The sequence below is a fragment of the Haplochromis burtoni genome, unplaced genomic scaffold (assembly GCF_018398535.1).
Source record: "Haplochromis burtoni strain Fernald_Lab_line unplaced genomic scaffold, NCSU_Asbu1 Contig_503, whole genome shotgun sequence".
NCBI lineage: Eukaryota > Metazoa > Chordata > Actinopteri > Cichliformes > Cichlidae > Haplochromis > Haplochromis burtoni.
This window is the reverse complement of record NW_024582864.1, coordinates 149,240-158,357: the sequence shown is the minus strand read 5'-3', so window position 1 is coordinate 158,357 and position 9,118 is coordinate 149,240. Positions and strand designations below refer to the sequence as shown.

Here is a 9,118-nt window from a genome sequence, read left to right as displayed (position 1 = left end):
CATTGCCAGTAAGGTCTAACTGTGTGACGTCATAATGACTATAAAGCTTTCTGTCTTTGTGCAAACGAAGAAGAAGTCCGGCTCTTCCCACACTGTAATGTGTGTTTTAATAAATGATCTATGCTGACCCAAACTATATCCCAGTCGTAGTCTCTTCCTCAAAATCCGAACCATGACAGTGGTTTCCTCTTTTGCTTAGTGTTTCCTTTTTGGAAAGAGGTAAATACCCACATAGCAGTGAGAGATCACGGTGTAAAGCTCTTATGAGCATCAAAAGACAGAGATTGATCAAAAACTAACACAAGATTCTGAGCAGGAGCTTTTACCATCAATGAGAAAGAACCCAGATGTTGTCTAATTTGGGGCTTGATACTCTCTGGAGGAAGAATTAAACACTCAAGCTTGTCTGCGTTCAGCTGCAGAAAATTGTTTGTCATCCAACCATTAATTTTCTTAAGTCCATCCATTAGAATGCATAATTTGTCTAACTCAAAAAGTTTAAATGAGATGTATAATTGGATATCGTCTGCACGCTGATGGTAATGAAATAATTTTGAAACTGCTAATGATACGGCCTAAAGGCAGAACATATAATGAAAATAACAAGAGGCTTAAAACCGATCCTTGTGGAACACCACATGGAAATTCAGCTTCATGTGACCGAAAGTTTCCCACTGAAAACAAAAATGTTATATCCACCAGAAATGAGGTGAACCATTTTTGGACAGATGCAGATATCTGATGATCAATGGTTTCAAAGGCTGAGCTGCAACAATATGTTTATTGAGTTTTTATAACACTTAGAATACAAATCAAATAAATCATACACAGGAATATGAAAAAAAAAAAGTTTAAAAAACAAAAACAAACAAACAATCAAAAAACAAAACAACAACAACAAAAACAGATGGACTATACCAAGTGTCATTCCACCATATCCCTCACGGTTATATCACTCCGTTATGTCTCTCTGTTATGTGACTCCAGGTTCCCCGGATTCCACCAAAACTTGTGAAAGGTCCACTCCTTCCAAGTATAATAAAAAAGGTTTCCAGACAATTTCAAACGGCTCCTTCTTCCCTTTCAAAATATAGGTTATCTTTTCCACAGCCAGAGATGAGGACATGTCCTGTAACCAATGCTCCAGTTTTGGTCTATCAACTTTTCTCCAATACAATGCAATTAGACATTTAGCAAGAGGCACATATTTATGAGGGTCATTATTTCTCTTTGAATTGTTGGAGATGGTGAACAAAGTCCCAATATAAATAATTTGGGGTCTGGATTTAGAGTTCTATTTAACATAGTATTTATTGCTAAAGTTACCTCCCTCCTAAACTTCGGTATCTCCTCACATTCCCATAAGCAGTGGAAAAAAGTTCCCTTTTCTATACCACATTTCACACATGTATCCAGGATATTATTATCAAATGAATGTAACTTAACAGGGGTTAGATAAGTTCGCATGGACCAGTTAACTTGTAAAAGCTGCAATCTTGTGTTAACGGTTTGAGTATGACCTTTTAAGCACACTGATTTCCATTCCATTCCATTCCATTCGTTCTGCCGGCCAGCAGATGATTCAGTAGAATTGGAAACAAATATGAGATCTTCTTTTTTCTTGTGCTGCCATGATTAGTGCCTCTGTGCTGTCTTTCAGTCCAGCTTTGTTCTTCCGCTTAGCGTACAGCCTCAGGGTGCTGGACTTGGGGTGAAACCCTCCATGCATGGTAAGGAACTTTCTTGTCTTTATGTCAGTGGCTTCTATCTCCTCCTTTGGCCAACTTATTATACCAGCTGGGTACCTGATCACGGGCAGGGCGTAGGTGTTGATAGCCCGGATCTTGTTCTTACCGTTCAGCTGACTCCTCAGGACTTGCCTGACCCTCTGCAGGTACTTGGTGGTTGCAGCTTTCCTAGCGGCCTCTTCATGGTTCCCATTCGCCTGCGGGATCCCCAGGTACTTGTAACTGTCCTCTATGTCTGCAATGTTGCCTTCTGGTAGTTCGATCCCCTCAGTTCTGACTACCTTCCCTCTCTTTGTTATCATCCGACTACACTTCTCCAGTCCGAACGACATTCCAATGTCATTGCTGTATATCCTGGTGGTGTGGATCAGTGAATCGATGTCTCGTTCACTCTTGGCATACAGCTTGATGTCATCCATGTACAGGAGGTGGCTGACAACTGCTCCGTTCCGTAGTCGGTATCCGTAGCCAGTCTTGTTAATGATCTCACTGAGGGTTCAGGCCTATGCAGAACAGCAGTGGGGACAGAGCATCTCCTTGGTAGATCCCGCACTTGATGGTGACTTGTGCTATGGGCTTGGAGTTGGCCTCTAGTGTTGTACGCCACATCCCCATTGAGTTCCTGATGAAGGCTCTCAGGGTCCTGTTGATCTTATACAGTTCTAGGCATTCCAGGATCCAGCTGTGGGGCATTGAGTCATAGGCCTTCTTGTAATCAATCCAGGCAGTGCACAGGTTGGTCAGCCCTGTCTCGCAGTCTCGGCTGACTGACTAGCTAGGGCAAGTGAGCTCCTACGTTAAGAAGTGGCTCGGACTTCCCAAATGCCTCAGCAGCGTTGGACTCTACAGCGACGGGATACTGTCATTGCCTATCCCTAGCCTGGTTGAGGAGTTTACTCACGGACGCCCGGGACCCCATAGTGAGAGGCACTGCTCCCACCCTAGCAACGGGGAGAAAGTGGACCCCAGCCACATCTGTGCTACAGGCGAAATCCACTCTTCGGGCATCGTGACATGGTGGGTCACGACCAACAGGGCAGAGGAGCATTTGGTCTTTTCGCAGTAACACCTCGGTGGCAACAGGCATCTGTAACCGAACGTCGAAAAATGGTGGTGGAGGAGGTGCGTCGTCAGGAGGAAACAGCCAGACATGCCAGAGCCGTGGCGCTGGCCAAACAGGGTCGCTGGGTGAATTGGGAGAGTGTGGAAAAGAGGAAACTCATGGAGTGAAATCTGGGGCATGGAGTCTAATAGACTAAGTTTCATCATCCGAGCGACATACGATTAGTGTGTGTGTGTGTGTGTGTGTTAATCCCCGTAGGGAAATTACTCCTCTGTATTTAACCCATTTACCCAGTGAAGCAGTGGGCAGCCACCAATGCAGCGCCCGGGGAGCAGTGTGTAGGGACGGTACCTTGCTCAGGTGTACCTCAGGGTAGCCGTTCAGTGGAGTCGAACCTCCGACCTTCCCCAATAAATCTGCAGCTGTGGTTTGGAAAGGACCCATCCTGCCCCCTGTGTACAGTCCCAGCAACACTCAAGCACATCTTGGTTGGTTGTAGGACTAGCCTTACTCAGGGCAGATACACATGGAGACACAACCAGGTTCTCGGGTGTCAAGCTGAGAAAGTTGAGTGCAAAAGAAAATCCATTAACGCTCAACCTTTCATGAACCAAGAGGAGCATCAGTTTTCATTAACATTTGTCCGGGAATGAGACAAGCCGAAGACAAGCCCCTCAACCCCAGACCTTGGCCAGCTGAAGGTCGCCAGGGATTGGCAGATGCAAGTGGACTTGGATCAGAGGCTAATTTTTCCCACAGAGATCACAACAACAACTTTGCGACCAGATCTCGTCCTTTGGTCTAACTCCCAAAAACTTGCATACATCTTTGGGCTGATGGTACCATGAGAGGAAGCAATTGAGGAGGCGTTTGAGCGCAAGAAGCTGCGGTATGCCAACTTGGCAGCTGAGGCAGAGGACAGAGGTTGGAAGATCAAGGTGCGTCCGGTGGAAGTGAGGTGCTGGGGCTTTGTTGCCAGTACAACAGCAAAACTGCTCAGAGAGATTGGGATCAGAGGACAGGTGCAACGGCAGGCTATAAGAGAACTAGCTAACAGTGCTGAGAGGACCAGTCACTGGCTATGATTAAAAAGGGCTGACATCACTTGGGCAGCTAAGGCAGTCAGCTAACCGCGAGAGAAAATAAATATTCTGCTCTTCTCCCCTCTGCTCTTCTTCCCTTTTCTGGGAGGCAGTGGGGAGGTAGAGCACACAGCCCGATCCGGCGGGGAGGTGTGAGAAGCCAGATCGGGCGCCCCCCTTCCGACTCGTCTCTCTGCTATCTTGTCCCTTTTGTCTTACTTCTCTCGTTCCCCTTTTCTATCCCTTTGAAGAAGTGAGGCTCCATAAATGCTAAAGAGGTAAGTATTATTTCTCAGTTGCAGTGAATAGATAGGAGAAAATAAACCGTAGGAAACTAAACAGAAGAAAGAAGAGAAATAATAATTTAACATAAACCAGTGACACACTCCAGGGCCTGATCAACCCTGGCAGGGCCTCCTTGGATGAGGGTGTCTAGTGATAATGACCGAAACACCCGATGAATCCAAGGTCCACTACTGATGATGTGTCCCAAATTTAAAATGATAATTTAGATCAGATCTCTAATCCCTAAACCTAACCAAGGAAGGAAAATGGCAGATTAGCCTGGGTAAAAGACCGAAAGTTGAGGCACACAACGATGTGTGCTGCTGGCAAAGTTTCGGGGCTGCCTTTCTTCATAACAGCCATCCCTCAAGAGTCTCTCCATCTAAAGCAATGCTTTATCAGGGACTGTAACATCTAGTCCTTTTTACTGAATCAGTGTCTTTGGTGTTGCATCGTTGTGAATTGTGTGTATGTGGCTTTTTACCAGCCTTCAGGTGCATGGAGTTTCATTTTGTTGTAATCATCCAGTTGAGAAATACCTTAAATCACACTAGGTGGTTTCATCAGCTAGTGCCACACAGAAAATACTATTTAATTGCTCACAAGAAAGTCAGCAATCAGATTAAATATGGTTCTTTGAAACCACTGTAGTGCTTGAATACAAAGAGAATAGAGTGTTTCTATTTGCTGCCAGGTTAATTGTGTACAGCGCTTTTGAGTCTTTTCAGTACAGAGCTAGGTGGATCATTATGTGCAGAGGCAAGATAGAGAACTCTATTAAGCAACTCAGAGCACAAATCATTTATCATTCAGTGCACTAGAATATTTATACAAGCATTTAATTTAGTAATGAAAAGCCTTTCAGCTGCAAATTAAACAGTACTCCATCTTTAAAAAAGAATTTAGCTTACTTGCTTCATTTACTTAACAAGATTTGACCCAGCATCTCTCAGGGTTTAATAGCTAAGCAAATACAGACAAAGTGGATGTAGGTAAGTGGATATAGGGCAGCCTTTCTCAAAGTTCTTCTTCTTCTTCCCAAACAAACCTGTTTGGGTCGGTTTGTACTTGGACCGAGTCATTTGTTCTGTCATTTGTAGTACACTTCTCATATCCACCTCCACCTACAGTTACTCGCTAACGCTTTCTTGCACAGTCATTAATGCTGTATTACCTCAGTGCAAATGCACACGGCTCATCATCATCCAGCAGCTCTTTCATATCTTCAGTCTTGGTGCCATTAAGCTCAGAAGCAATATGCAGTGCAGGATACGAATCTCCTTACATTCATCTTAAACTCATTTACTGTAACCAGCCTCAGAACTCTTCACCCATACTTAATATCATCAAGTCTTAATTAATATTGCTGCTTAATTAAACACTCGTATACTCATATTTAAGGAATGTAGCAGGAGATTGAGGAGGAGGGAGGAAGTTCTCATCCGTGCTAGTAATTGTCTTTGCCATTAGCTTGATTCTATCTGTCACTGCATCTGGCTGAGATGAACTTTCACTAATGTTGAGCCCCTCCTGGTTTGCACAGGGGCTCCACAATCTGTTATCTGGTGCCTGCAGAGCATCATATTTAGCTCTATGGGAAGCTAAATATCAAATACTTTTTACATCATTTGATGCCTTACATTTATTTGTTTACTGTAAAATCCACTGGTGTGGTTTCTTCCAAAAGCTGTATAAATAAATCAGTAAAAGTACCAGTAAGGTGCACAGGTTTGCTCCACTAAAGCTGAGACGTGGTTCCACAATTCAAAAGTTGAAGTTTCTTGTTCTGAAAAACACACATTCAAAGAAGGAGGGAGACGGACTCAAATGCAAAGTTAACCTTAAATTATTAGTCGCACACGTCGCTGCTCAAGCAGCAGAGCAGCAACGCTGAATGCAGCTGACCCAAACAATACCAAAGAACAAAACAAAAAAGACTAAACGAGCACAAACAAGCACAAAACAGCAGTAACATCAGGCCAGCTGAACTACGCCACCTAGACAGGAGGGAGGGCTTCCCGACCCCACAGGTGACACAACAACAGTATGATTCTCACCTGGGAGGTAAACTTCACACCCCAGCACCAACAGGAGACAGTTTGCAGGAGTGGACCTGTGCACATGCAAAACACACCAGGAAATGTGACGTTCAACCATCATGTGACACTGACATCAGCGCAGGGCACTTCGTTGCTTCCGTGTCACTCGTCATGTTTCTGGTCATTCTTATTAACAGTCTTAATGTTTTTGCAGGGCCAGACAAATAAAGCACTACTTTAGAGGCAAGCACTTCAGTTTTTGTTTCATTATAATGTATAACTCAGCATTCTTGTGACCTCCAAATAAGGAGCTTATGGGATCAGCAGTGGCATAAATATTGCTAATGTCTCATTCAAAGTCTGTCTCTTTGAAACATTACATTGTATTTATGGCTGGCAATCAGTATTGATACCCTTGTGAGGCCTTGCCAGTAGTAATGCAAATTGATGCCAAGTGGAAGAGAGGAGAAAATCAAATCATGAGACTGAGCAGGATGCCCAGGAGCTAACCAGGCAGAGGCAGAGGGACACCTGAGCTCTCCAATATGATTATTCACTGGGATAATAGATCCTGCCTAAAACACAGCCTCTGTACACGACACAAATACTGAACAACATTTCAACTATTACAGTGTTACCGTCAGACTTCAAAGACAGACGCTAGCACCCATGCAACTCTGGCTTCTCATATTCATATCACACACATGTGCCAAAAGTAAATGAAACAAAGGCACAAATACAGCAGCTGAAATGAACTGACACACACGCAGGTGATATCTAATTCAAGCAAATGTCCCATCTTTACCCTGACCCCGCGACCCATCACGCAGGCCGCCACTGCAGGCCGCCGCTGCAGCGTCTGTTAAAAAGGAGTTCTTCCTTCCAGACAGCACAAAGTGCTGATCTGATTGTGGGAGCCTGCTCTCTAACGTTGTGGTGTTTACTGCGCAATATAAATGACTTTGAGGTGATTCTCAGTTGGCCATGAAAACACTGGATGATGGACAGTATTAACACTACAGCCTTGCAGGGTGGCTGACCTGGTATATGTGTAATTAATGACATTTAAATGTTCTGCAGCCTGGCACACAGGGTACTGACTCTGCCTGTGACGATGTGTTGCAGACACACGGGGGAGCGGGCCCAGTAATTCGTCCTGTTGGTGCAGACGGTGTTTGTGAGAAGTGAGGTAGCAGGGACATGAGTGGATGAGTCACCAAGGCTGGATGCCATTAACACAGGGCTCTGAGAATAAAGAGGAGGAATCTGCAGTGAATTGGGAGCCTGCAGAGGACAGGTGTGATCTTTTGGTGAGATGGTATTGAGGTAGGCTCCTTATTGCAATCCTTTTTTCAATGAAATCACAGAAGCTGACATTTACGTTACAGAACTTGGATCACACCTTGAAGTGTGTGTGTAGCTCCATTCATTTCTAAGAAAAACACAAAAAGAAGTGAACAGTGTTTTTTATTGATGAAGTCCAAAACTCTCCTGCTGGTTCTCACTCCAGCCAATCACAGCAGATGGCCCCGCCCCTCCCTGAGCCTGGTTCTGCTGGAGGTTTCTTCCTGTTAAAAGGGAGTTTCTCCTTCCCACTGTCACCAAAGTGATGCTCATAGGGGGTCATATGATTGTTGGGTTTTTCTCTGTACCTATGAAGCGCCTTCAGGCGACTTTTGTTGTGATTTGGCGCTATATAAATAAAATTGAATTGAATATAATCGTTCTGTGGTTTATCCCTGTTGGTAGTATTTACTACACCATCACAGTTACTGGTTTAAACAGTAGAAACACTGGCTGTTCTTTCTCTCCTCCACTCTCTTCCACCATGAAAGGATTTATGTTAATCAGTCCCGTTGCAGGTGAAAACAGTTCTTTAATAGCATCTAACTTAATTACTGATTTCTGTTGTCTTCAGATGTTTTCAGGAACATACCCACGCACCAGTGGTGTTGATCTGTGTGCTGTGCATTGGCTGACTTTTGCACCTGTGCTTATGTGTTCTTATCATCGTTACCCATCTCTCCAATCAAACACAGGTGCTGTACGGAGCTCATGTTTCCTCAGATAATGGGTTCAGTTATAGCACGCTCACATGTGCACTGCTCCCAGTGTGATTTCACCTGTCATGGCCCTGAGGTGACGTCCCACAGTTACACTTCCTTTCATCAACTCGTCATGTGCTGCTTCTTTTAGCTGCACTGAGTGGTTCACGCTGACCACATATAATATTCTGTACTGAACTGTTTGTCATTGTTTAGCATAAAGTGCACAGTACAGTGGAAATGCCCAAAGCTGTGGTTCAAACTGTGACCCTGATAATCCTCCTCAGTTTGTTTTGATTCTGCCTCTGTGGATCCTAAACACCGCATCATCCTCACGGGTACGTCATATCTCACTCAGCCAGGAAACCCTGTGCAGATACAGATCAATATTCTGCCTACTGTACATTTTATGAGTTTGTGCCAGACTGAGACATTGTAACAGCAGTCTGGCGAGGAAGGAGTGGCTAGCAGGTCCAGCGGGCATGTGGTGTGGAGGTTAGCCGGATAACACGGAGCCAGTCGGTTAAATCCAATAACAGACCTTTATTCGCCGTCAGCAACATTACACTTTATAAGCCAGGTCTCCTCGACTGTACTCGTCCGAACCTACATGTGCGGGGATTTGTACCGCAGCGCCAGCTTGTCACAACAGTAAGTAAGGTGTTTTCTTGGAGCATGGAACATGAGCAGCATGGAATGGCTGCCGCTAACAACTCACACACCCACTAGGAGACCCCCATAGATACTACAATAGTTGGGCAACCCCCCCTAGTGGTGCTATAACCCAAAAGGTTTGTTACAACGTGTGAGCCATTTGCTACCTTTTAATATTGTAATGATAATGATATTTTTTTTT

The 9,118-nt window shown here is 44.5% G+C and overlaps 2 long non-coding RNA genes across 2 annotated transcripts in view; one reads left to right on the top strand and one right to left on the bottom strand.

Annotated features, from left to right (window-relative positions):
- Positions 1 to 184, top strand: part of LOC121812275 — an 8,457-nt gene extending 8,273 nt beyond the window's left edge. Inside the window, exon 2 of the long non-coding RNA XR_006052967.1 lies at positions 14 to 184. This is a non-coding gene — a long non-coding RNA (uncharacterized LOC121812275). The remainder of the gene's footprint in view (positions 1 to 13) is intronic.
- Positions 1 to 9,118, bottom strand: part of LOC121812274 — a 10,381-nt gene that overhangs the window by 106 nt on the left and 1,157 nt on the right. The window contains exon 2 of the long non-coding RNA XR_006052966.1: positions 1,163 to 1,166. This is a non-coding gene — a long non-coding RNA (uncharacterized LOC121812274). The remainder of the gene's footprint in view (positions 1 to 1,162; positions 1,167 to 9,118) is intronic.